The 25,508-nt window shown below is 37.0% G+C and overlaps 1 pseudogene; it reads right to left on the reverse strand.

Moving 5' to 3' along the window:
* Window positions 1-4,521: 4,521 nt before the first annotated feature.
* LOC100665991 (UDP-glucuronosyltransferase 2B31-like) overlaps window positions 4,522-25,508 on the reverse strand; it is a 129,242-nt pseudogene continuing 108,255 nt past the window's right edge.

The raw sequence follows: 25,508 nt of genomic DNA on the forward strand, positions 1-25,508 counted from the left end.
ACAGCCTAGTAGGCTAAAAGTCCAACTTTAGGGTTCCAGCTCCAGGGGAAGGCTATGTCTCTCTGTCACTTCTGGACAAAGGTTCTTCTAATCAATCTTCCCCTGCACTAGGAGATTTCCCATGCAGGAATTCCAGGTACAAACAATGCTCTCTACTCCCATCACTGCTTTTTTGGTGGCATGAGGTCCCCATGTCTCTCTGGTTGCTAGCCTCTTTTATACCCCAAAAGAAACTGGCTGAGGACACAATCCTATCCTGCAGATTGAGTCCTGCCTCATCAATAAAACTGCTGCCCATCCCTCCTCATTAACATCATAGATGCAGGATTTACAACACATAGGAAAATCATATGAGATGACATAATGTTGCACAATCACAAAATACCAGAAATCATGGCCCAGCCAAATTGATACACACACATTTGGGAGACACAATTCAATCCAGGACAGGAAGGAACAAAGTGGAAAAGGAGAGTGAGAATGGTTGCACAACTCGAAGAAAGTGATCAGTGTCACTGAACTGTAGTTGTAGAAACTGTTGAAATGGTGTATAGTTGTGTCTATTTTAAACAACAGCAACAGAAGATAAATCTTTTTAAAAAGTGAATATATACATGCAGACATTTAATTTTACATAAAGTATAATAATTCTGTAAAATGCACTTTAAAAAAAAAAATTACCTACTCTTTTGGCTTACCTCCAGTTTCCTCCCTTCCCTATCCAACCAGCATGCAGCAGCACCTTCCAGTGACTGGTGTTGATTACCTCATGTGCATCCTTTCATTTCTTTCTCCATATACAAAGACATATGCATAGGTAAGGGAGGTTATCATGATTTGTTTAACTAAAGTGTATGATGTGATCAACATCAGAAGAAATCAAAACTAAAATGATTAAATAAGGCTGAGGTCAGAAGGAGATATGTGTTTTCAACTAAAAACACATATATACTAATTGATCTGTTTAAGCACATGTATGAATTACTTAAAATTTGCTGAGGTTTGTTCTTTTTCCTAATGGCTTATTATCATAAAAGTCAAGAATGTGACAACACTGTTTAATTGTCAGTCTTACTATTCAGTATCATATTGAAAGTACTGGCCAATTCAAAAGTCAAGAATAATATGAGAAAAGAATAAAATCTAAAACACAGGAGAAGAATTTGTCCTCACTTGCGGATAATATGGTTGTCTATTGAGAAAATTTATAAGAAACCAATGAAAAATTATAATACTCTATTAAAAGTTCTGTAAGAAGTTCAAATACAATAATATTGGAAATCAATGGGTTTCCTAAATGTTAGCAAAAATTAATCCTAAAATATTATAGATTTTATCACAATAGCAGCAGACATCATAAAATAACCAATCATAATGAGAAATAATTAAATCCTATAGAAATAAAAATATTAACATATACAAAAAGATGGTCAACCAAGTTAATAATGAGGGATTTGCAATTGATTCTATGCAATACATTTTCGTATACTTTGAACTAGAAAAACTAATGCCACCATACAAAAAACCCACTGTTGTCCTGTGGATTCCAACTCATAGTGATCTTCTAAGACAGAGTAGAACTGCTCCACAGGGCTCCAGAGAGCAGCTGGTGGATTCAAACTGCCAACCTTTTCGTTAGCAGCTGAACTGTTAACCACTATGCCGCCAGGGCTCCACCCACCATAGGGATGGCACCAAATCATTGGTCACTCTACCTCTGGTTTGCTAGGTGTACAAACAGAGTGGTGATGGAATGGTATGAACAGAATGTACTCTCGTGGACCAAGACTGATCTAGCTATTATTCACCCAAAAGCCAACCTATTATTATTCTGATTATACATTTGAGGACCACAAGTGGGACTGCAGACCCATGAACCTACTATCAGTTGACCTTTGTCAGGAATCTATTACTTGATCTCTATATACCCCACTTTCACACACTTTGTTTTCAAAGGGAAGCTATGCTTCTCACTCATCTGAAACTCACCCTAATGCTGTGACCAAAGGTGCAAAAGTTTTTAAGATGACCGTACATGAGAAAAATTTAAATATTGTCTGCTGTGCCAGTTTTGGGGTTATTTCATCTCAGCTCCAAATTCAGCTTTTTGTTGTTTAATTTGGACCCTCGAAACATTTCTCTTTGCCAGCTTATTTAATGTTAAGCCTTATCAAGAGAAAGCACTGGAATGACATATTCTGCCAAGTTCCCTCCCTTCTTTATTATTGTTATTGAATGATTACTGATATAATTGTTGGGTTTTAAGAATAAATATGAAACTTGTGATTAGTAAGTTTGTATGACATATCCTTTAATAAATATTGCATTTTAGATAGAAATTAATTCAGAAACTCTTGATCATACTGTCAGTCTCCAACATAGACTCAGTTTCCTGTATTCTTTTGAAGATTAAGTGCATAATCATTGATTTTTGTCTCCAACCACTGTGATGCTTGCATATTCCTGTCTTTAAACAATAGATTTGAAATAAATAATACTAGCACAGAGATGGTAAAAGTGATGAAAGTTACCTTCATTCTGTGATTCTAGGTGGCTACTTGAAGTTTGTATTTGCATTAAAATTTTTTGGACTGCTGAGAAATTTGAAAGCTGCTGGGACAATCCTGAGGAAACAATGGCGTGGAAAATATTGTAATTTGTGGAATTTAATATATTGTGGGATTTTTATGACTTTCTTCCAAATGTACCTTCATGTTTATGGCTTTTCCTAACTATATGTATGTTGCCTTATGTAAAAAAAAACTGTCAAAATTAAGATGGATAAAAGGATACTTTAATCATCCTTGAGTAGATATAGGTTGATATATCTGGTATGTGGTCTAAGAATTGCAAAGAGAATCAATGTAGGCAGAGTCATTAACAAATGTGCACAAGTTACTTCTTGAAAGCAGAAATAGGAATTTAGCATAGGTAGTATTTTTTTAGTATACGTAGAGCTACATTATTGTCTCAGACTAATGTGTAGGGATAAGGTATCCTCCCACTTAAAAATAAAGAAGAAACAAACATTAATGTAATGAAAAATCATTAGCCCATTACTTTCTTCATTTTTGTAATGTGATACTTTTTCTTTGTAATGGCATGATTCAAAGTTTAATGAAAGAGATAAGTTTAATAAAAGAAAATATTCATTGACCATTATTATCAAAATTAATTTCATTTTTCTGTCCACTATTATCATAATTAATTTCACTTACTATTACTACTGAAAATATCTTTGTCATATAGAAACCAAAACCCAAACCTAACTAGTTGCTGTGGAGTAGAATCCAACTCATTGAGGCCCCAAATATGCAGAGTACTCCACAGAGTTTTCAGGCCTGTGGTCTTTCAGAAACATATTGCCAAATCTTTCCTCCAGGGGACCTCTGGATGGGTTCAAACCACAAACCTTTTAGTTAGTACTCAAGCACTTAACGGTTTGTGCCACCCAGGGACCCCTAGCTTGTCATAGAAGAATTTTATAAAAATTTCCAGGTATCAAAAATGCTAAATATGCCTTTTTTCCACCCAAATGTTTAAAATTCTCTTATCTGGCAGAAGAAATCACAAAGAATTTTTTTTCTTTTTTCTTCTTCTCTGTGATTTGTTTGTTCTGCTTCCAAAGGCTCTGATTACTGATATTCAAAGACAAATTTGGAGACCTTTTCTGCCATTTCAAATATTTTCTAATGCAAAGTTTGTAAAAAATGTTGCACATAACAGAACGTGACTCTTTATTCTATCTGCAATTTACTTTTTCAATGGGGTTCAGGGAAGAATCTATATAAAACATTTGTATAGAGTTCTGGTTTTTCTCTCCTAAGTATCCTAATTATTAAAGTATGTGAATTGACAAGTTAAGGCCCAAAATGAAAGATCTTATTACAGGATCTTTTAACATTATAATCCAGAGGCATTGGACTAAACGTATTGGGCCCCACCTATGATTCCTAATAAAGTGAACTACTCTCTCCTTTTATTTTGTGCCTTACTATCCAACTACACAGGGTCATTGAATAAAGGGAGAATAATTACTCAAATACATTCAAGGTTGGTTGGAAAAATATCTTCAGACTTTCTAACTAAAGACTTTACAGAATTGCACAATTTTGGGTAGGAAGTCAGTTGAAACTACTCAGGGCTTCTGAAAGAAAGAAAATTACATGAAGAAATGCTTTAAGGTTCACGAGGGATACATGTATTTCATATGAATGAACATTATATATGTAGAAAATATTTCCGAAAATTCACGGTGAAAACATCAGGCTTCCTGATCTTTTCAAATCAATAAGTTGAGGCTCAAGTGAGTTTTAGTTTGTTTCCCAGGTATGAAATTATATATAGGACATCACCAGAGTAGAATTTTTTCTGGATTTACAAAATGAAAATAATACCTTGAATATAATCCAACTGATGAATGGAACTGTCCATTTCAAGAGGAACATTGAGGAGGAATTCATCAAAAGATACACAGGATTATTCCTCCTTAGAGAAGAATGGATTAACTAACATCTTAACAATTAATCAAGGGTAAAATTTCTGAGGAATGCTGAAAAGGCTCAGCTCTTGAAAATTTGTGGGGAAGAATCTTTCCACAAGTTGAACCACAATGGTTGAATTAAATGTAATGCTCTCACTTATCATCCCTATTAGTCTTAGGCCTTAAAGAGACCTACTTCTTCTTTTTCTTCTTTTCTGTCTTAAAAAACTTTTGATAACCAAACAAGGAACACTTTATGACAAGACAAGTAACAATTGCCACACAAGCCAGTAGAAACCCAATCACATCTAAAGAGTGGTACTGGTACCAGGTGAGGCTGAGGGCGGCTGGACGAAGATGCTTGGCTCCTTTATGGCGTATGACAAACTCAATCCAGAAGACAGCTCGGTCCAGGGGCTTAACAGGTTGATCATGATGAATGGTTGATAACCTCATAGCATTCTCTTTATAGCTGAAGAAAAGTCAAATAAGCATCAACTTAGAGAATAAATCATAAAAGGTAAATAAGTGAAATTTTCATGCCAGTGGTAAAAATGTGTGCCACATTATACTGGAAGAAATATATATTATTTTCCTCTGAGATGATTTTAGGCATTTTAGTTTACGGGCTAAAAAAACTAGATTTTGCTAAATATATACGATTTCAATGTGTAAGGAAATATAGAAGTTTGGGGAGGACATGTATTTTTGGGAAAGAGATTTAAAAGAGCTAAGTTTAAAGCAAAAAAAGAAAAAGAAAAGCAAAAGACCCTCACTTGAGAGTGGAGGGTTTGAATCGCCCAGTAAGAAATTTTTAAAGGACCAGGTGTACAAGATTAAAAATAGCACCATTATCCAGAAATAGGAGGCAGGTCTATCATGAGGTCCAGGCACATGCCCAGGCAGGACTGAGCAGGAGTTAGTGTTGGCCAGGAATTGGTATTGACCTTACATCAATGTTTGAATAGTTAAATGAGTGAAAGTGGGTTGTCTTGGTATGAATCTTGATTCTGACACCCACTTCCTGCCTGTTTTGTGCAAGTTATGTATTCTGTCTGTGCCTCAGTTGTCTCTTTGTTAAAATGGAGTAGATGGGATCAGTGCCTCTTTTATCTGATTATTGTGAAGAACAATGGATTGTGTTTTAGAATACTTAGAACTATTTCTATCATGTAGTAGAATCTCAGTAAATGTTTGCTATTATTATTTTTGTTTTTCTTGTTAGTATTGTTATTTTACATGTTGGATAGTGCTCAACATTTCACTTTGAGGCATTGCAGTTGTAGTTGGTTGTTTCTCTGTTGAAAATCTTTATGATCAAGGGAGAAATGTGAATAAAGGCATATGGTTTCTGAACTCTGAATCCCAAAGTGCTATGACATGACACTGTAGAAACAGCAATAGAGGTAACTTGCAAAAGCCACCCACCTGTATGCTTTAGGGAACAGGGATGTGCTTTCCTCAGAGATGCTGGGGAGATGGTTCTCAGCCCCCTGCCTTGTTCAGAGCATGACCCCCAGCTTCAACCAGATACTGGTGCCTACACCAAACACCCTTGCCCCTCTAAGACTGTAGGACAGAGCCTGTACCACACACTTGATGATTAGCTACCTGGACACCTGAGCTGAATCCACACAAGAAAAGTGAGTGGACTCATAAGCACACATACCTGATATCAGCTCTAGCCATCTGGCGACAGGACATCAGAGCTCCAAAGGTGAAAATAATCAAGCTAGCTCACTCAAGCAACCCATCTGGGCATATCAAAACAAAACAAAGTAAGAAAGTAGGATACAGAAAGCAAATATAAAATAAACTAATACAATAACTTATGGATGGCTCAGAGACAACAGTCAATATCAAATCACATAAAGAAACAGACCATGATTGCTTCAACAAGCTCTCAAAAAAGAGGATCAAAGAATCTTCTGGAAAAAGGTGCCTTCCTGGAATTACTGGATGCAAAATTCAAATGATTAATATACAGAACTCTTCAAGATATCAGGAAGAAGATCAGGCAATACGCAGAATAAGCCAAGGAACACATAGATAGAACAGTTGAAGCAATTAAAAACGTTATTAGAGAGCATAATGAAAAAGTTAATGAGGTGCAAGGGTCCATGGAGAGACAGCAATCAGAAATTCAGAAGATTAACTATAAAATTACAGAATTAGACAACTCAATAGAAAGTCACAGGAGCAGAATAAAGCAAACAGAAGGCAGAATTTCTGCACTTGAAGATATATATTTGAAGAAAAATCAGAAAAAAGAGTTCAGAAAAATGAAGAAACCTTAAGAATCATGTGGGATTCTGTCAATAGAAATAACCTACGAGTGATTGGAGTACCAGAACAGGAAGGGATAACAGAAAATACAGAGAGAATTGTTGGAGATTTGCTGGCAGAAAACTTCCCTGGTATCATGAAAGATGAGAACATATCTATTCAAGATGTCCATTGAACTCCACATGAGGTAGATGTTAAAAGAAAGTCACCAAGACATATTATACTCAAACTTTCCAAAACCAAAGATAAAGAGAGAATTTTAAGAGCAGCTGGGGTAAATGAAAAGTCATCTGCAAAAGAGATTCAATAAAAGTAAGCTTGGACTACTTGGCAGAAACCATGTAGCAAGTAGACAAAGGGAGGACTTATATAAAAAATTGAAGGAAAAAAAATTGAGAGCCAAGAATCTCATATCCAGTAAAACTGGCTCTCAAATACAAAGGTGAAATTAGGACATTTCCAGATAAACAGAATATTAGGGAATTCGTAATAATCAAACCAAAACTACAAAACATACTAAAGGGAGTTCTTTGGTCAGAAAATCAATAATATCAGGTATCCAAGATTCAAACACTGGACAGTACAATCAGATGTTAACGCAGAAAGGGAAATCACAATTTAAATCAAGAAAATAAAATGTTCAAAACAGGGAAACAACAATGTCATTATGGGAAAGAAGACAATATTAAAATAATAAAAAGGGAGTAAGAAATGTAGTCATAGATCATTAATATGGAGAGGAAGACAAGGCCATGTAAAGAAATAAAAATTAGATTGAAACTTAGAAAAATGGGGTAAATATTAAGGTAACCATATAGAAGTTGAACTATCCTACTCATAAAAATTAAATACAAGAAAAACATAGAGAGACTCAACAGAAAAAAAAAAACAACAATGAGTAAGAGGAAAAGGCAATATACAAAGATAAACTACTCAGCACAAAAAATTAAGTGGGAAAAAGAAACTGTCAAGAACACCCAAAAAAAGACATCAAAATGACAGCATGAAACTCATATCTATGCATAATTACGCTGAATGTTAACGGACTAAATGCACTGATAAAGAGACAGAGAGCAGGAGAATGGATAAAAAAAACGTGAACCGTCTATATGCTGCCTACAAGAGACTCGCCTAAACAAACTAAAACTCAAAAAAAAAAAAAAGGATGGAAAAAAATGTATCAAGCAAACAACAGTCAAAAAAAAAGCAGGAGTGGCAATATTAATTTCTGACAAAATAGACTTTAAATTTAAATCCACCACAAAGGATAAGGAAGGACACTATATAATGATTAAAGGGACAATATACCAGGAGGATATAACCATATTAAATATTTTTGAACCCAATGACAGGGTTGCAAGATACATAAAACAAACTCTACCAGCAACAAAAAGTGAGATAGACACCTCCACAATTATAGTAGGAAGCTTCAACACATCACTTTTGGTAAAGGACAGGACATCCAGATAGAAGCTCAATAAAGACACGGAAGATCTAAATGCCACAATCAAACGTCTCGACCTTGTAGACATGTACAGAACACTCCGCCCCACAGCAGCCAAAGTATACTTTCTTTTCTAGTACACATGGAGCATTCTGTAGAATAGACCACATATTAGGTCATCAAGCAAGCCTTAGCAGAGTCCAAAACATTGAAATATTACAAAGCATCTTCTCTGACCATAAGGCCATAAAAGCATAAAGCAAAAACAGAAAAAGTAGGGAAAAGAAATCAAACACTTGGAGACTGAACAATACCCTGCTCAAAAAAGACTGGATTATGCAAGACATTAAGGATGGGATAAAGAAATTCATAGAATCCAATGAGAATGAAAATACTTCCTATCAGAACCTTTGGGACACAGTGAAAGCAATGCTCAGAGGTGAATTTATATCAATAAATGCACACGTACAAAAAGAAGAAAGGGCCAAAAGCAAAGAATTATCCCTACAACTTGAATGAATAGAAAGAGAACAATAAAAGAAACCCTCAGGCACCAAAAGAAAACAAATAATAAAAATTAGAACAGAACTAAATGAAATAGAAAACAGAAAAACAATTGAAAGAGTTAACAAGACCAAAAGGTGGTTCTTTTAAAAAGATTAACAAAATTGGTAAACCATTGGCCGAACTGACAAAAGAAAAAAACAGGAGAGGAAGCAAATAACCTGAATAAGAAATGAGATAGGCGATATTAAAACAGACCTAACTGAAATTAAAAGAATCATATCAGATTACTACAAAAAATTGTACTCTAATGAATTGTAAACCTAGAAGAATTGGACGAATTCCTAGAAACACACTACCTACCTAACATAACACAAACAGAGGTAGAACAACTAAATAGATGCATAACAAAAGAAGAGATTGAAAAGTTAATCAAAAAACTCTCAACAGAAAAAAGCTCTGGCCCTGATGGCATCCCTGCAGAATTCTACCAAACATTCAGAGAAAAATTAGCACCACTACTACTAAAGATATTTCAGAACACAGAAAAGGACAGAATACTCCCAAACTCAGCCTCTGAATCCAGTATATCCTTGATAGCAAAACCAGGTAAAGACACCAAAAAAAAAAAAAAAAAGAGAGAGAGAAAATTATAGACCTATATCCATTACGAACTTAGATGCAAAAATCCTAAATGGAGAGAGCCTGAAAGCATTCCCCTTGAGATCAGGAACCAGGCAAGGATGCCCTTTATCACCACTCTTATTCAACATTGTGCTGGGGGTCTGAGCCAGAGCAGTTAGGCTAGACAAAGAAATAAAGGGCATCCAGATTGGTAAGGAAGGAGTAAAAGCATCTTTATTTACAGATGACATGATGTTATACACAGAAAACCCTAAAGAATCCTCCAGAAAACTACTGAAACTAAGAGTTCAGCAGTATATTGAGACACACGGTAAACATACCAAAAATCAGTTGGATTCCTCTACAACAACAAAAAGAACATCGAAGAGGAAATCACCAAATCAATATCATTTAGAGTAGCCCCCAAGAAGATAAAATACATAGGAATAAATCTTACCCCAGATATAAAAGACCTATACAAAGAAAACTACAAGACACTACTAAAAGAAACCTACATAAGTGGAAAAACATACCTAGCTCAGGGATAGGAAGACTTAACATTGTAAAAATGTCTATTCTACTAAAAACCATCTATAAATACATGCAATTCCAATCCAAATTCCAATGACATTTTTTAATGAGATGGAGAAACAAATCACCAACTTCATATGGGAGGGAAAGAGGCCCTGGATAAGTAAAGCATTACTGAAAAAGAAGAAGAAAGTGGGAAGCCTCTCTCTACCTGATTTTAGAACCTATTATACCACACCACAGTAGTCAAAACAGCCTGGTACTGATACAACAGATACATAGACCAATGGAACAAAACTGAGAATCCAGACATAAATCCATCTATCTGTGAGCAGCTGATCTTTGACAAAGCCCCCAAAACAGTTAAATGGGGAAAAGGACAGTCTTTTTAACAAGTAGTGAAGGCATAACTGGATATCCATCTGCAAAAAAATGAAACAAGACCCATACCTTACACCATGCACAAAAACTAACTCAAAATTGATCAAAGACCTAAATATAAATCTAAAACGATAAAGATCATGGAAGAAAAAAAGGGACAACATTAGGAGCCCTAATACATGGCATAAACATTACTAATAATGCAGAAGAGAAACCAGATAACTGGGAATTCCTAAAAATGAAACACCAATGCTCACCCAAACACTTCACCAAAAGAGTAAAAAGATTACCTTCAACTGGGAAAAAGTTTTTAGCTATGAAATTTCCGGTTAGCGTCTGATCTCTAAAATCTACATGGTACTGCAGAAACTCAACTACAAAACGACAAATAACCCAATTAAAAAATGGGCAATGGATATGACAGACCATTGACCAAAGACGACATTCAGGTAGCTAACACATACATGAGGCAATGTGATCATCAGCCATTAGAGAAATGCAATTCAAAACTACAATGAGATTCCATCTCCCTCCAACAAGGCTGGCATTAATCCAAAAAATACAAAATAACAAATGTTGGAGAAGTTGTGGAAAGGCTGGAACATTTATACACTGCTGGTGGGAATGTAAAAGGATACAACCACTTTGGAAATTGATTTGGCGCTTCCTTAAAAAGCCAGAAATAGAACTACCATAAAAAAAAACTTCGAGTCACGATCCATCAGTCCCACTCCTTGGAATATAACCTAGAGATATAAGAGCCTTTACACAAACAGATACACGCAAACCCATGTTCATTGCAGCACTGTTTACAATAGCAAAAAGATAGAGGCAACCAAGGTGCCCATGAACGGATGAATGGATAAATAAATTACGGTAAATTAATGCAATGAAATATTATGCACTGAAAGAAGAATGATGAATCTGTAAAACATTTCATAACATGGAGGAATCTGGAAAGTATTATTCTGAATGAAATTAGTCAGTTGCAAAAGGACAAATACTATATAAGACCACTATTAGAAGAACTCAACAAATAGTTTAAAAAGAGAGGAGAATATTCCTTGGTTGTTACGAGAGGCGGGAAGTGAGGGAAGGAGGGAAAGGGGTTTTCACCAATTAGACAGTAGATAAGAACTATTTTAGGTGAAGGTAAAGACAGCATACAATACAGGAGAGGTCAGCACAACTGGACTAAAACAAAAGGAAAGAAGCTTCCTGAATAAATTGAACATTCGAAGGCCAGCATAGCAGGGGTGGTGGTTTGGAGACCATGGTTTCAGGTGACATCTAAATAAATTGGCATAATAAAATCTATTAAGAGAACATTCTGCATCCCACTTTGGAGAGTGGTGTCTGGGTTCTTAAAGGCTAGCAAGCCGCCATCTAAGATGCATCAATTGGTCTCAACCCCCCCTGGAGCAAAGGAGAATGAAGAACACCAAAGATAAAAGGTAATTATGAGCCCAGGAGGCAGAAAGGGCCACATAAAGCAGACTACATTAGCCTGAGACCAGAAGAACTAGATGGTGCTTGGCTATAACCGATGACTGTCCTGACAGGGAACACAACAGAGAACCCCTGAGGGAGCAGGAGAGCAGTGGGTTGCAGACCCCAAATTCTCCTGAAAAGACCAGACTTAATGGTCCAACAGAGACTAGAAGGACCTCAGTGGTCATGGTTCCCAGACCTTCTGTTAGCCCAAGACAGGAGCCATTCCCAAAGCAACTCTTCAGACAGGGATTGGACTGGACTCTGGGATAGACAGTGATACTGGTAAAGAACGAGTTTCTTGGATCAAGTAGGCACATGAGGCTAGGTTGGGATCTCCTGTCTGAAGGGGAGATGAGAGGGTAGAGGGGGTCAGAAGCTGGCCAAATGGACATGAAAAGAGAGAGTGGAGGGAAGGAGTTTGCTGTCTCATTAGGGGAAGAGCAATACAAGGTGTTTATAAATTTTTTTATGAGAGTCTGACTTGATTTGTAAATTTTCACTTAAAGCACAATAAAAAGTAAAAAAAAAAAAAAGAAAGAAACCAAATAATATATTGCACTGGGCGAATTTGTTGTAAAAGTTCTGTTTAAAGTGTTGAAAAACAAAGACATCAACTTGAAGACTAAGTTGTGCCTCACCCAAGCCATGGTATTTTCAATTGCCTCATATGCATGCAAAAACTGTACAATGAATAAGGAAGACCAAATAAAGAATTGATGCCTTTGATTTACGGTATTGGCAAAGAATAATGAATATACCATGGACTGCCAGAAGAACAAACAAATCTGTCTTGGAAGAAATACAGCCAGTATGCTCCTTAGCAGTGTGTATGGTGAGATTTCATCTCATATTCTTTGGACAGGTTATCAGGAGGGGCCAGTCCTTGGAGAAGGACATCATGCTTGGTTAAAAAAAAAAAAAAAAGAGGGTCTTTGAAAAATAGCAATAACCTCAATGAGATGGACTGACTCAGCGACTGCAACACTGGGCTCCAACATAGCAATGATTGTGAGGATGGAGCAGGATCCGGCAGTGTTTCCTTCTGTTGTGCAAAGGATAGCTATGAGTTGGAAATGACTCTACAAAACCTGGTAACAACAATTCCAATATGTGTCTTTCAAGACAATCAATTTTTCATTTTACAATTCTTCCAAACAAGACAAAAATAATCATAAACAGAAGAACTAAGGCTTTGCATACATTTATGGGGGCAATGGTTTTGGTTTCTGTCTTAGCCATCTAGTGCTGCTATAACAGAAATACCACAAGTGGATGGCTTTAACAAAGAGAAATTTATTCTCTTACAGTCTAGAATGTTACAAGTTCAAATTCAGGGCATGAACTCCAGGGAATGGCTTTCTCTCTCTGTTCGCACTGAAGGAAGGTTTCCTTGTCATAAATCTTCCCCTGATTGGAAGCTTCCGAGGCACAGGGACCCCAGGTCTAAAGGACACGCTCTGCTCTTGGCACCTCTTTCTTTGTGAAATGAGGTCCCCACTTTCTGTTAGCTTAGAGATAAAAGTTGGTGCAGGCCACACCCAGAGAAACACCCTTTACATTGGATCAAGGATGTGACCTGGTAACGGTGTTATAATCCCACCCTAGTCCTTTTTTAAATAAAATTACAACTCTACCCTAATCCTCTTTAACATAAAATTGCAATCACAAAATACAGGGAATTATGGCCCAGTCAAATTGATACATACATTTTTGGGGGGACATAATTCAGTCCATGACAGTTTGATATCCACATTTTTCATGGTTTTAATTGTGTATATTTTCACCCCTATTTTTTTTTTTTTTTTTTTTTTTACCATTTCTAGTGATGGGATGAAATTATCAGGCTAGAAATTTTGGGAAGCAGTAAATGCATAGAAATTTGAGGTTGATTATGTCATGCCGATTTACAAGAAATAAACCATTTTATTATTGTTGTATATTACTTGTTAAAGGTCTTCCCCTTTTTCACTGGCCCTCTACTCACACTTTGTAAATTCCACGTTCCAATTACTAAGTGATGTTTGCAGCTGTTTCTTCTCATTTTGAATCATGCAACATCAGCATATGAAGATTCCAAAAAAGCTTGACTCTATCCACATCATTAAATTGGACTCTGCTTTCAGGAGGTAGCTCTTTCCCAGCCGTGTTCTGAGTGCCCTCCAACCTGAGAGGCACATCTTCTGCCACTATACCAGAAAACTTTCCACTGCTATTCATAAGGTTTTCTGGCTAATTCTTTTCACAAGTAGACTGCGGGGTCCTTCTTCCTAGTTTGTCTTAGTCTGAAGTTTAGTGAAACCTGTCTGCCAGGGTGAGTCTGAAGGTATTTGAATACCAGTGGCGTTGCTTCCAGCATCACAGCAAAACACAAGCCCCCACGGTAAGACAACCTGACAGACACGTGAGGGTAACGATTTTAGAATAGCTTAAAACATTTGGAATTGCATGCTGAGAGCGTCACACCACTCTGCAGAGTAGTATTTTTACTAACAGTCGTGGTCCCTACTTCAAATTTCTTCTCATCTCATAATTCTTCCATTTCCAACGAGAGTGATTCCTCTCATTTTCCTTATTGGTTGTTTCAAAATCTCCCCATTTTCCTCAAACCTCTGACATATCATTCCCCCAACATCATCAAAAAACAAACAAACAGAAAATTTATTATAACCACTCACGATGGGTCAGTGATGACTGTCTTCAAAGCACTGAGCAAATCTGTACTTGTCATTGTGTTCATGTCCAGGCTCACTGCTGCCCCCTTGGCCTTCATACGAGCAATGTTATCAGGTTGATCAGCAAACAAGGGAATGCCCACCATAGGGATCCCATGGTAGATAGCCTCATAGATGCCATTGGTTCCACCATGAGTTATAAAAGCTTTGGTCTTTGGATGACCTAGGAATGGGTGAAACTTAGCAAAATTATTCAGTATAATTCTTAGAAATAAAATGGGAAATACAAGAAACTCAATAAGACAATGATTTCTGGGAAACAGATTATCTTGCCCATAAAACTATATTTAAATTGTTTTTAGATCTCTGAGCAGCAAGCAAGTAGGTCTACTGGAGCAATAAGTGAGGGATTCGGGGGAGAAATGGTGTGTGCCTGGAGACTTGAAAAATGAATAGAAGATTGCCAGATGGATAAACCGAAGGAGAATATTTTAGATATAAGTAACAACACGAGAAAAAAAAAAGGGTGGGGGGACACATCAGAGCATATTCTCTCAGAGAAACAGTGAGAAAAAGACTGAGTCTGATATGTAGGGTGTCCAAGGCAGGAGGAAGTGTGATGATGGTGGTACTGGCCTCAGAAGAAGGGAAGGGAATCCTTTGTCATGAAATATTTTATCAGTTCATGATGAAAATTTTGGATGTTTTCCTATAGAAAATGGAGAGTCATTGGTTCTAAGGGAGGGTTCGTCTCCATTTGAAGTCTCTCTGTAGCTGTGGAAAGCATAGGTATGACGTGGGAATATTAGGGGACAGAGCGGTGATTCAGAAGGCTATTAGAAAATTCCAAACAAAAGGTGATTACTCCTGAAGTAACAGATACCATGTTTCTGGCCTGAAGGATTATGACTATATATAATAAAATGCCAGTTATTATATTTCATAATTTTTTCCACCAGAACAAGAAAATAAATATAAAAAACTTATGCTTCATTTTTGAGTTTTTCTGTAATGAATGCTGAAAACTTAGTTTTCTCTTGAACTATGATCCCTCTGACTGTTACTCCTATTTTCTGTATTTGTTCTCTGATCTTACCAAGGAGGTCATTCTGGGGGATCCACTTATAGAGTCGGGTATTGGGTCCTAAGTTATCTGGTTTCTTGCCATCAAATCGCCACAGCACCTATTAAGATAAAATACTTTACTCCATGAATAGAAATTCAAAATTATGTTGTTGCTGTTGTTAGATGCCGTCCACTTGGTTCCAACTCTTAGGAACTCTATGTACAACAGGACAAGACAATGCCCTGTCCTGTGCTACCTTCACAATCCTTGTTATTCTAGAGCCCATTGTTGTACCCATCGTGTCAATCCATCCCATTGAAGTTCTTCTTCTTTTTCATTGACCCTCTGTTTTACTGAGCATGACGTCTTTCTCTAGGGATTGATCTGTCCTGATAACATGTCCAAAGTATGTGAGATATAGTCTTATCATCCTTGCTTCTAAGGAGTCTTCTGGTTGTATTTCTTCCAAGCAGATCTTGTCCTTTTGGCAGTTCATGGTATATTCAATATTCTTTGCTGACATCACAATTCAAAGGCATCAATTCTTCTTTGCTCTTCCTTATTCATTGTTAAGCTTTTACATGCATATGAGGTGATTGAAAACATCATGGCTGGGTCAGGTGCACCTTAGTCTTCAAGGTGACATCTTTGCTTTTCAACACTTTAAAGAGGTCTTTTGTAGCAAATTTGCCTAACACAATGAATCTTTCTTTTTTTTTTTTTTATTGTGCTTTAGGTGGATGTTTATAAAAAAAAAACATTATAGCTCAAGTTAATTTCTCATACAAAAACTAATACACATATTGTTATGTTACACTAGTTGCAATCTCTATAATTTCATGACACACTCCCCCATTCCACCCCAGATGTCCCGTGTCCATCCAACCAGCTTTTGTCCCTTCCTGCTTTCTCATCCTGCCTCCGGACAGGAGCCATCCATTTGGTCTCTTATATCTGCTTGAACTAAGAAGTGCACTGTTCACCAGTATTATTTTATGTTTTATAGTCCAGTCTAATCTTTGTCTGAAGAGTGGGCTTTGGGAATGGTTTTAGTTCTGGATTAACAGAGTGTGTGGTGGCCATGGCTTCAAGGGTTCCTCCAGCCTCAGTAAGACCCTTAAGTTGTCTATTTACATGAATTCGTGTTCTTCTCCATACATTTTTTCTGCTCCTTCAGGGACTCTCTACTATGTTGCCAGTCAGAGTGGTTGTTGGTGGTAGCCGGGCACCATCTGTTCTTCTAGTCTCAGGCTGACGAAGTCTCTGGTTTATGTGGCTCTTTTGTCTCTTGGGCTGTTTTCATTGTGTCTTTGGTGTTCCTCATTCTCCTTTGCCCCAGTGAACTGGGATCTGTTGCATCTTAGATGGTTGCTAGCAAACTTTTAAGACCCCAATTGCAATCAACAAAGTAGGATATAGACCATTTTCTTTAAAAACTGTCTTATGCCAATTGAGCTAGATGTCCCCCCGAGACTATGGTACCCAGCCCTCAACCCAGTAATTCAGTCCTCCAGGGAGTTTGGTTGTGTCTATAAAGCTTCTATGACTTTGACTTGGTCAGGTTGTGCAGACTCCCCTGGTATTGTGTACTGTTGTACCCTTCACCAAAGTTACCACTTATCTATTTTCTAGTTAGTGTTTTTCCCTTGCCATTCCTTCCCTCCTCCTTAACCATCAAAGATTGTTTCTTTTTCCATGTAAACCTTTCCACGTGTTTGTATAATTGTGGTCTCAAATAGTATTTGTCCTCTTGTGATTGTCTTATTTCATTCAGTATAATGTCCTCCTGATTCATACATGTTGTGAGATCTTTTGCAGATTTATCATTGTTCTTTATTGTTGCATAACATTCCATCGTGTGTATGTACCATAGTTTTTTCATCCATTCATCTGTTAATGGATATATACATCTTAATGCTGCAATGAACATGGGTGTGCATATGTCTATTCATATGACAGGGTTTATTTCTGTAGGATAGTGGGGTTGTTTGATGGTATGGTATTTGTATTTCTAGCTCTTTAAGGAAGCTCCCTATAGTTTTCCAAAATGGTTGCATCATTTTACATTGCCATCAGCAGTGCATAGGAGTTCAAATTCACTGGATTACAGTTTTTCATGGTACTCTTTTATATTCCCTTTTATTGCAGTTGGGTCTGTTTTAATGTCCCCCATTTCATTTCTTATTTAGACTGTTTGCTTCCTCTCATTTTTCTTTTGTCAGTTTGGCCAATGGTTTGTTGATTTTGTTGATCCTTTCAAAGGACCAATTTTTGGTTTTGTTGATTCTTTGCATTGTTTTTCTATTCTTTATATCAATTATTTCTGCTCTGATCTCATATTATTTCCTTTCTTCTGGTGGCTCTGGGCTTCTTTTGCTGTTTTCTTTCTATTTGTTCGAGTTGTGTAGCTAGTATTTTGATTTTTCCATTTCTTCTTTTTTTCATGTGTGCATCTACTCCTATAAATTGACCTCTGAGGAGTGCCTTTGCTGTGTCCCAAAATTTTTGCTATGATCTGTTTTCATTCTTGTTCGATTCTAGGAATTTTATGATTCCATCTTTGTTTTCTTTTATTACCCAGTGGTTTTTCAGCAAGATGTTATTCAGTTTCCTTGTATGTGATTTTTTTCCCTGGCTCTCCCTGTTATTAATTTCTACTTTTCTGGTATTGTGATCAGAGAAGATGATTTGTATTATCTCAATGTTTTGGAACCTGTTGAAGGTTGCTTTGTGGTCTAAGATACGGTCAAATCTGTAGAATGTTCCATGTGCATTGGAAAAGAATGTGTACTTTGCTGATGTTGGGTGGATAGTTCTATGTATGTCTACAAGGTCCAGTTGATTGATTGTGGCCTTTAGATCTTCTGTATCTTTGTTTAGTTTATTTCTAGATTTTCTGTCTTTTACCGAGAGTGGTATGTTGAAGTCTCCTACCATTATTTTGGAACTGTCACTTTCTCTTTTTAGTATGTTAACCCAGACCCAGACCCAGTGCAGTTTAGTATGTTAGAGTCTGTTTTATGTATTTTGAAGCCCTGTTGTTGGGTGCACGGATATTTATTTTTTGCTTATATCCTTAAGGTAGATAGTCTTTGTCAACATTATATAATATCCTTTCTTGTCTTTTATGACAGCTTTTGTTTTAAACACTATTTTACCTGAGATTAAGATTGCCAGTCCTACTCTTTTTGGTTGCTGTTTGCTTCATATACATGTATATATGTATATGTATTGTCATATATTTAGCCTTTGATTATTAATATATTTATGTCTTTGTTTCTAAGGTGTGTGTCTTATAGTCGGTGTATTCCTGGGTCACGTTTTTTAATCCATTCTTTCACTCTCTCTGTCTCTTTACCAGTGCAGTTAAGTCATTTATTTTTAGTGTGATTATCGACAGGTGTGAGTTTATCGCTATCATTTCAGAGGGCCTTTTTTTTTTTTTTTTGTAGTGCTAAAGTTTTCTTTGTTGCTTTTACTGTGCTAGGCTGAATTCCTTTTGTTTCTGGATTTTTATTTCTTTACTTTTTGTAGATTTTGTGTTTACTGAGACTTTATGTTTTTCTGCTTTATTTTTACGAGCAGATTTCTTAACTTTCTTTGTGGTTATCTTCAAATTTACTCCTACCTTCCTAAGTTTAAACCAGTCTTTTATTTCTTGAATTGCCTTGACTTCCTCTCCATTTGAAAACTGTATACATACACTACCTGTTCTCTTTTTCATTGTTCTGATGTTGTCTTTTACAGATTGACCACTCTGGTTCCATGTTGTAAATATTTTAATTTTGTTGTATTCTTGAGAGTTTATTACCCAGGTTGCTATCTGACTGATGCTGTCCTGTGTCCTAGATTCAAGCTGTTGTCTGCTGTTGTTGATTCTCTAACTGAAGGAGTCCCTTTAATAATTCTTGTAATTTTGATTTGGTTTTTACATATTCCCTTAATGTCTGTTTTACTAGAATTATCCTAAATTTGCCATCAGCAGAATCAGTCACTCAGCTATAGTGCAACAGGGCAGATCCAGCAGGGGAGGCTGGGAGGGTATGAGTCATTTATGGGTTAGGGCCCAAGGTTTGGGTGAATATCCTTGTGCCCCACAGGTGCACAGTGCTCAGCACACAGTGTAGACAGGCAGCAAAGAAGGGAGAGGATATGATGTGTGAAGCTAAGTGTGTGACAGAAAGAAGAGAGAGAGAGAGAAGCAAAAAAAAAAGTAAATAAAATGGAGTTGTGGAAAGATTTGGTGCATGGGGTAGGGCATACCTGGGGGAACCATGTGTCAGTGGCTCTCTAAATGAGTGGTGTAGCTTGGACTATCATGAAGGGTTGTGGGTGGTGTAGAGTGTAGGTGGGCAGGAGAAAGGAAAGGAAAAAAGAGAAAGAGAGAGAAAAAACAACAAAAAAATAAAACCCAATAATGCAAATTCAACAACAACAAAAATAAATATGGTGCTGAGGCAGTTGGCCATTGGAGGTGTAATGGAATTGGGTGGTAGTTTACTCATGTCTCTCTCACTGGGTGTTGTGACATGGCCCTTCAGGAAGAGGTGGGGGCAGCACAAGGCCTAGGTGAGAGAGAGAAGGAAAAAGGAAGAAAACAATAAAGAAAAATAAGAAAATGTGGTGCTGAGGGTGCTGGCCTGTGAGGGAGGTGCAGATCCATGGAGACCATGTGCCAGAGGTTCGCTAACTGAGTGGTTCAGGGTAGCCCGTCGAGAAGGGGGGGCAGTGTTCAGGGCTAGATGGAAGGGAGAAAGGAAAGGAAGGGAGGAAGAGAGAGAGAGAGAAAAGAAACAAAAACAAACAAACGAAACAAAATATGGCAGTAAAGGAGCTGGCTGTTGGGGGCAGAATGGACCATTGCCTGTTAAGAAGGGACAGGGGCAGTGTACAGGGTTAAGTGGGAAGGAGAAAGTAAAGGAAGGAAGAGAGAGAGAAGAAACTGAAAAAAAAATGTAGCCAAGAGACCGGCTGGTGAAGCTGGCATAGAACTAGAGAGGCCTCGTTGGTGGTTCTCTGGCTGAACGGTGTGGTACAGCCCTTACAGAAGTGACAGGGACTGCACACAGGGTCAGAGGTCCAGGAGAAGGGAAAAGAAGTAAGGGTGAGAGAAAAAACAAACAAAGAAAGCAAAAACAACAACAACAACAAAAATGGTGCTGAAGGTGCTGACCTGTGAGGGTGGGGTGGACTTGGGTGGCAGTGAGCTGGTGTTTCTCTGGTTGAGTGACAGTGGCCTGTAGAAAAGCTGTAGAGGCCAACTAGAAGAAAGAAGTGTGGGGTGGATGCTCGTATCCCTGGTTACAGGGTTCTTTGTCTCCGGGTAGGAACTCTATGAAGTTGCCTTTTGAACTTCCAGTCTGTGTTCCTTGGCGGCTATAGTCTAAGGTGACAAATCAGTACCATGTTAGCTGGTAGGGGCCCTCCTCTCCTTAACTCCTCATTCTAAGTTCTCTGTCAAATTCTTATTGCATTTCGTGCTTGATCAAATTCTTTATCTTGTCTTCAATGCTTAGGGCTTCAGGATTGGTGTTTGTATCTGTTTTACTTATTTTTTTCAGGTTTTTGCTGCAAAGGAATGGCATGGTGCTTCTGTCTAGAGTGTCATGTTCCCCAGACTTTGTTGTTTTGTGAAATATTTTTTACTTTTATATCTGACCTAGTATTCTAATCACCAAATTAAAATTCTACTCTTTTCTGATAATGTCTGCAGTAAGCATAGCGACCTCAGGAATCCTGCAAGAAAGAGGAGCAAATGACAGGACAGAATTCAGTGATTCCTGTATACCTGGCTACAACATCATTATAATGCCAAAACTTCACACTGCAACTATGAAACATATGTATTTCTCATTACAATGTTATTGCTAAAGTAATTATCAGTTTAAAAGACATCATATTAACATCTAACACCAAAATTTTTGTTTTCAGGCTAAAATTTGAGAAAAATTGCTGTTGTCGTGATAGTTTACCTTCCTGCAGAAAATTTCTATAATCAGAGCCTTTACAGACTTGAACAGACTAGTGAAGTACTTGCTCACCATTAAGATACTTTATCTACCTTTTGTGGAATCTGGGCAAGGGCTGATGCAATCGTGTGGGCCCTTTCTTCTGTAATGTTACTGACCATTGACCCAAGAGTAAACACCACAGCACCATATTCTCCAGAGCTCTGGACAAACTCTTCTATCTCCTATGAAGGAAGAAATTGCTTCATCATGAAACAGCAACAAAATATTGAACAATATGTATCAATTTGTTGACAAAAACTTAAGAGAAAAAATCCAGCAGTAACAACCAAAACCAAACCTGTTGCTGTGAAGCCGATTCCGACTCATCACAACCCGAAGTGTTACAGGTAGAACTGAGTGCCATAGGATATTTTGGCTGTAATCTTCATGGAAGCAGATCTCTGGACCTTTCTTCTGAGTGCCATTGGTAGGGTGGAACTGCTAACCTTTTGTTTTGTAGGTTTGCATCACACAGGGATCTTCAAGTATTGATTGAAATTATCAGAATAGTGGCTGCTTTTTAACAAAATCAATCAGTCAGTTCCTTTGGAAGGAGATGTGTGATATGCAGTCTATGGTCTCTATGATGTATATTTGTGTAAATTTGTTTATGTATGTGCCTTGTGGAAGCTAGAAATGAAATTAAGCTATTACACAGTAGTGAGAGGAATCCTGATTCTTCATTTACAGTTATTAATTGCTAATATACATTCTTGGAAGGAGGGATCACAGCAGGGTCTTAAGTCAGTTTTAATTCCATACAGTTATATTTCCACTGGAGTCTCAGCACAGTGCAAATGATTACTGTGCTCAGCTGCTAACCAAAAGGCTGAAAGTTCAAGTCCACCTAGAGATGCACCAAAAGAAAGGCACAGTGATCTTTTTCTGAAAAATCAGCCAAGGAAAACCCTATGGAGCACAGATCTACTCTGATAGACATGGGATCACCATGATTTGGAATCAACACAATGACAGTTATTTGGTCATGTTCTAATAAATCACATGTTTTTATTCCAGAAAGTTTTCTGAAGAGTTCTTTCAGTTGGGAGTCATTAGTATTTCACTTCCTAACTATGAACACAAAGAAAAATTAGTTATGGTGGTGATGAATGTATTTCCATATTTCTCTAAGTTACATAACCCTTGTATGTCACACCTTAAACTTTCTCATAGTTTCCCAAATATTCCCCTAAAATAACCCTTAAATGTCCAGATGTTAAGAATCTCTAATAATAAATAAATAAAGCTTTTAGTTTGGAATTTCTGTGAAATAGTCATAAGAGTTCCATTTACAATCCATGAATATACATTTGTAGTTACATATTGAAATGTTCATATATTTTCTGCAATTTAGATAACATTTACTATAAATATTTTAACTATTGTGGCACTATTCATTGTCCTTTTCCTCCTCCTCCTCCTAACACTGTCATTTTCCTTTAGTATGAATAGGAAAATTTTTCCTGAATATGATTCCAAAAAAAACCAAACCCAGTGCCGTCGAGTTGATTCCGACTCATAGCGACCCTATAGGACAGTAGAACTGCCCCACAGAGTTTCCAAGGAGCGCCTGGCAGGTTCAAACTGCTGACCCTTTTGTTAGCAGCCGTAGCACTTAGCCACTATGCCACCAGGATTTCCCCAATAAGATTAGATCGCATAAAATTATGATTAATCATACAACAACTTTTGAACTCTACAAAAGATATTACATGGAGCCTAAACAATTTGCACTGGACATAAGTTTTGACTTTTAATCCTTGAATAAGATCTGAGTTTTATGTTGCTGCCAATAAGAAGGTAGACAAAATGGATCTCTTAATAGACTGTATACTAGTGCAATAAAGAATGATTGCTTTTTATTTATGTCTTAAAGTTGTAATATTAATTTAAAATATATTGGTTTCTTCCTTTCCTTCATAAGGTATATTATTCTATATGCTGACAAATTATTTTGTAATTTTGAACAAACAGAATTTTCAGAAAAAAATTGGTAGAAATTGGTTGATCTTTATTACGTACACAGAATTTATTATCTTTATTAGATGCACAGTACACATTTTCTTTTTTCTTTTTATCTGGGAGCTGTGATATAGATACCTATATACTGAGCCGGAGCTACGCTGGCACAGTGGTTCAACATTCAATTGCTAACCAAAAGGTTGGCAGTTCAAATTAGTTTCAAGGTCGACCACTCCTTGTAAACCTGTGGGGCAGTTCCACCCTGTCCTATAGGGTTGCTATGAGTTAGAATCGACTCAAAGGCAACTTTTTTTCTTTTTAATACAGAAACAGAGTTTTACTATAGGGTTGATATACAGCAGAAAACACTTCCTTTGATAGATATGCTAAACAGTTCCTTTTATTCTCAAAGATGTAAAAACTTGGGTTTTCAAATGTTGAATGGTTTCAATGCTGTAAACCAAGGCACTGAAGAAAAAAACTTTGGGTTGGCTGCAAACATTGTTGGGAGCACCCATTTATGCTCACCCATTTATATTGTTTAGGAATGGTCTGCCTCTAAGCTACAATACTGGTGAAAAGCCTAAATCCTTACAACAAAATTTAAGTATTTCATCCAGGTTCATCTGTTTGAGAAAATGTATACATTCTCTTTTAAAAATTCCGTAGAATCATTTCAATTGAAAATACAGAACCAACAGTAACACGTTTACCTTAGGCAAGGGATGGGCGTGTTTGCAGTGGAGCCCTCCAACAAAATCGAAATGTGGCAAAACTGGGCGAGGAAACTCAAAATCCCAGTAAGTTCGAATGAGCCATATTTCAGCTTTCCCCATTGTCTCATATAAAGTAGTGGGTCTTCCTGAAAAGAAAAGAGAAACAAAAGGTGGAGGTAACTTGAGAAAATTGTCACCTGGGTATCAGAGAAATTTTCAGAAGGGAGCTTGGAATAATTCACACAAAGTTATTTAAGAGTGTGAGAGGAGACTTAGATCTCTAATGTCACATCAGTATATTCACCATCATAAACAGTTATTAAACCTAAGCCACTGTAGAATTAAATATGCATTTGGTTTCTCTAAAGTTGTCTTGGAAGAAATACAACCAGAATGCTCCTTAGAAGTAAGGAAGGCGAGACTGCTTTTTGAATACTATGGATATGTTATCAGGAGGGATCAGTCCTGGAGAAGAATATCATGCTTGGTGGAAAAGAGGGTCAGTGAAAAAGAGGAAGACCCTCAACAAGATGGATTGACATAGTGGCTGCAACAATGCACTCAAGCATAACAAGTGTTTTGTTCTGTTGTACACACAGTCACTATGAGTCAGAACTGACTAGATAGCACCCAAGAACAACAACAAAGTTGCAAAAGTAACAGATGCAAAAATGCAAACAATTAGAATTTGAGCTCCCCAATCATCCTACCACAGCCATGGAAACACCTTTCCCAGAAGTACTAAGTCTAGTTTCTACAATTTAGCAAGTCAGTCCCTTGACACTCAGTTTTCCAACTAAACTGTGAGGTTTTGTGAGTATCAACTACTATATTTGGTTCAAGTTAAGAGCTGAATAATATCTTATTAACAAATAAAACTATTTGCAGTTAACAACTGGAAAATTTTCAATACAATTATGGAAATAGATGTGATTTTTTTTTTAAATAGTGAGACATAGTTTTCAAAGAATACAGATTAATAACTTGTATGTCAACCCTTCAGAAACTTGATAGGCCTGTGAGAAAGATGAGTTATAAGCACTTACTAAAAAATTTGGAATCGTTAGTGTTCACTAGAAACAAGTTGTGCAGAATTATATTTTCTGGATTACAGCTATTTGGCTAGCAGCTTAATAAAATATTGTAGACAAACTGTAAATTGTTGAATCTGGGATAGAGCCATTATATCTCTCAACGGAGAAGGAATCCTCAGAAGGTAATATGGAAAAATATTTCTATTAATGAATAAGAAAATTGTGCTATAGAAGAAGTTATTTTTCCAATGCTACATAGATAGTTTGAGCCCTGGTGGCACAGTGGTTAAGAGCTCTGCT

The sequence above is a fragment of the Loxodonta africana genome, chromosome 5 (genome assembly GCF_030014295.1).
Source record: "Loxodonta africana isolate mLoxAfr1 chromosome 5, mLoxAfr1.hap2, whole genome shotgun sequence".
NCBI classification, from domain to species: Eukaryota; Metazoa; Chordata; class Mammalia; order Proboscidea; family Elephantidae; genus Loxodonta; species Loxodonta africana.